Source organism: Camellia sinensis, chromosome 5 (genome assembly GCF_055761805.1).
Source record: "Camellia sinensis isolate YWXY chromosome 5, ASM5576180v1, whole genome shotgun sequence".
In the NCBI taxonomy this organism is placed as follows: Eukaryota; Viridiplantae; Streptophyta; class Magnoliopsida; order Ericales; family Theaceae; genus Camellia; species Camellia sinensis.
In genome coordinates this window covers 72,940,957-72,944,885 of record NC_138965.1, presented here as the reverse complement: position 1 = coordinate 72,944,885, position 3,929 = coordinate 72,940,957, and positions in this window count along the sequence as shown.

The window sequence follows — 3,929 nt, the reverse complement described above, 5'->3', positions numbered from 1 at the left end:
TTGTATTCAAGTTGTAAAGCTATGTAAAGATGTATGCCATTTCATTTGACTTATGCACCGCTCTTATGGACCACTTGTATCTTGAATTATTGCTTCCGCATTTGTGAGCCCCCTATATAAATACTCTGATTGTGTGTGAATTTTGTAAGTTGGCCTTCGGTAATTACGGATTACTGGCCATCACAGCACCAAACTACTAGGGGCGGTTTGGGGTCGTGACAGAATGGTATCAGAGCACAAGTTCCTCGGTATACGTTATTCACACACTTTGAGTCCTGAAGAGCATAGGGTTTCCCTTAGAAAGATGTTAGGGTTGCATCATGGTGTTTGTTGCTTGAGTGAAGTGTGCATTGTTTTGATATACTTATTTGCTATTTGCCTATGTGGTTATGTTCTTAATTGTTTTAAAGTCATACTTTGCATACTCATAGCGTCATGAGGAGAGGTAGACCACCGCTTGGCCGAGATCAGCCCGAAGACAGAATGGACAGATTGGAAAGATTAGTTGAGGGTTTGGCCCGCGAGTTGAGGCAAACCAGGCAGCAGTTCGCTAGTGCTACGTCGACTCAGGCCGAGCAGACCAACGGCCGAAATGTAGTTCCACCTCCGCCAGTGCCGCAAGTTCCCCCGCAGCCTGCCTTATATGGGGATGGCACGATAGCTTTGATCAGGGAGTTCAAGAAGATGAGGCCACCGAGATTCTCTGGGGGGAATAGAGCCGATGAAGGCAGAGGCATGGGTTTTGGAGATGGAAAAGTTATTTGAGATCTTCCCTAGCACCGACGCACAGAAAGTGACGTTGGCAGCATTCACATTAGATGATGATGCCCGCAGGTGGTGGATGATAGTTAGAGGGAGCAATCCAGATTTGACCTGGACCCGATTCTTAGAGTTGTTCTACAAGAAACATTTTCCCCTAAGTGTTCGAAACCGCAAGGCTACCAAATTTCATACTCTGACGCAAGGTAACAGAACAGTGGCGGAATATGACCGCGCTTTTACTGAATTGGTAAGGTTTGTACCTCACATGACCAACAACGAATATATGAAGGCCAGGAAGTTCGAGTGTGGGCTTCGTGGACCGATTCAAGATCGGGTCAACTTGCTCGACATGCCGACTTATGCCGAAGTATTGGACAAAGCCATTCAGGCCGAAGCTAATTTGAACCGATACCAGAGCTCGGGAGAAAACCAACGAAAGAGGCAGAACTATGACAATCGCCGAGGGCAGCTGGGCACCAAGAAGAGAACGAACATGGGCAGTACTAGTAACCCAAGGCAGGAAGGGAGTGCTAAACCGATGTGTTCGGATTGCGGGAAACAGCATTTCGGGATCTGCCGACGAACATCTGGAGCCTGTTATGAATGTGGCGAGATGGGCCATTATGTGAGGGATTGCCCCAAAACAAAGACTGATAACAACAAGAAAGGTGAGAATACCTCGGGTTCCGTTCAGAAGGGAAATGCTGGGAAAGGACAGATGAGATAGGGCAGAGTGTTTGCACTGGTACCAGGAGACACTCAGAATACTGAGGCAATGGTGTCAGGTATGTTACTAATTTGTTCCCAAGATGCCTATGTGTTGATTGACTCGGGTTCTACTCATTCGTTTATATCTACTAAGTTTGCTGAGAAAATTAATAGAGAACTAGAGCCCCTTGATTATGTGCTGTCTGTATCTACTCCATCTGGGAGATCTATGTTTGTTGCATCCATTTACAGGGCATGTGTTGTTGTGATTGAGAATGTTGAATTGCTAGTAGATCTAATGCCCCTAGACCTAGCTCATTTTGATATCATACTGGGAATGGACTGGTTAGTTGCAAACGATGCATCTATTAATTGTGTTTCGAAAAGTGTTATACTGAGACCCCCACACCTAGCCGAGGTTATTTTCCAGGGTAAAGGGATAGTGCCCCCACCGTACTTGATTTCGTCCATTAAGGCCTGTAAATTAATTCAGAAAGGGTGTCGAGGCTACTTGTGTAGTATACTGAGCAATCAGAATGAAAATGTTAGTTTAGCCGACATCCCAGTCGTTAATGATTTCCCCGACGTCTTTCCGGACGAATTGCCTGGCCACTTAACCGATAGAGAAATAGAATTTACTGTTGACATCATATCGGGAACACAGCCGATCTCCAAAACACCTTATAGGATGGCCCCAGCTGAACTTAGAGAATTGAAACTGCAACTGCAAGACTTGTTAGATAAAGGATTCATTAGACCGAGCACTTCACCATGGGGAACACCTGTTTTATTTGTTAAAAAGAAGGATGGCACACTCCGTCTTTGTATTGACTATAGAGAACTCAATAAAGTCACCATTAAGAACAAATACCCGTTACCTAGAATTGATGATCTGCTTGATCAGTTACAAGGAGCACGAGTCTTTTCTAAGATCGACCTTCGGTCTGGTTACCATCAGCTTAAAGTTAAGGCCGAAGATGTTGAGAAGACTGCTTTTCGGACAAGATATGGCCACTACGAGTTTTTAGTAATGCCTTTTGGAGTGACCAATGCCCCTGCTGCATTTATGGATCTAATGAACCGAGTCTTCAAACCATACTTAGATGAATTTGTAGTTGTTTTCATTGATGATATATTGATCTATTCCAAGAGTGATATTGAACATGAAAACCATTTGAGACTTTCCTTACAGATTTTGAGAGAACGGAAATTGTATGCAAAGTTTAACAAGTGTGAGTTTTGGCTTTCTACCATCTCATTTTTGGGTCATATGATTAATGAAGAGGGTATTTCAGTGGATCCTAGCAAAGTTGAAGCCGTAGTAAATTGGCCGAGGCCGACTAATGTGTCCGAAATTCGTAGTTTTCTGGGTTTGGCAGGTTATTACAGAAAGTTTGTGAAAGATTTCTCAAGGATTGCAATTCCATTAACGCAACTGACTAAGAAGGGAACACTGTATGAATGGACTAAAGATCGGGAGTTAGCCTTCCAGGAACTCAAGACGAGGTTAGTTACAGCACCAGTACTTGTGCTACCATCAGGTAATGAAGAATTTCATGTCTTTAGTGATGCATCGCATAAGGGTTTGGGTTGTGTATTAATGCAAAAGGGTAAGGTTATAGCTTATGCATCTCGTCAGTTGAAACCTCATGAGAAAAACTATCCTACCCATGACTTAGAATTGGCGGCCGTGGTATTTGCTTTAAAGATTTGGCGTCACTATTTGTATGGAGCTACTTGTCAGGTTTTTACAGATCATAAGAGCTTAAAGTATCTATTCACTCAGAAGGAATTGAATTTGAGACAGAGACGGTGGCTTGAATTGTTGAAAGACTATGATATGCAGATTCAATATCACCCCGGGAAAGCCAACAGTGTAGACGACGCTTTGAGCAGGAAGTCAGGTGGAAATTTGGCACGTCTAACCGTGATGACAGCAGAGCCGACTCTTGTTAATGAAGTAAAGACAAGACAGATGGAAGATAACTTCCTCAAGAAAATAGCCGAGGAGATTGACACAAGGCCGAGACCAGGGTATACCATCGAGAACCAAGTACTCAGGTTTGAAGGAAGGTTATGCGTGGCCGACATCCCAGAGTTAAAGAGGAAAATTTTGCAGGAAGCTCACGGTTCTAAGTTTGCCGTCCATCCAGGGAACACTAAGATGTATCAAGATGTGAAGCAGACCTTCTGGTGGCCAAGTATGAAAAGAGAGATAGCAGAATTCGTGTCACAGTGTTTACATTGTCAACGAGTGAAAGCAGAACATCAAAGACCAGCAGGACTCCTTCAACCTTTGCCGATTCCTGAGTGGAAATGGGAGCACATCTCCATGGATTTTGTAATTGGGTTGCCGAAAACACCAAAGGGTATGGATTCAATTTGGGTTGTTGTGGATAGGTTAACTAAGTCAGCACACTTTCTACCCGTTAAGACTACCTTCAACGCCAATCAACTTG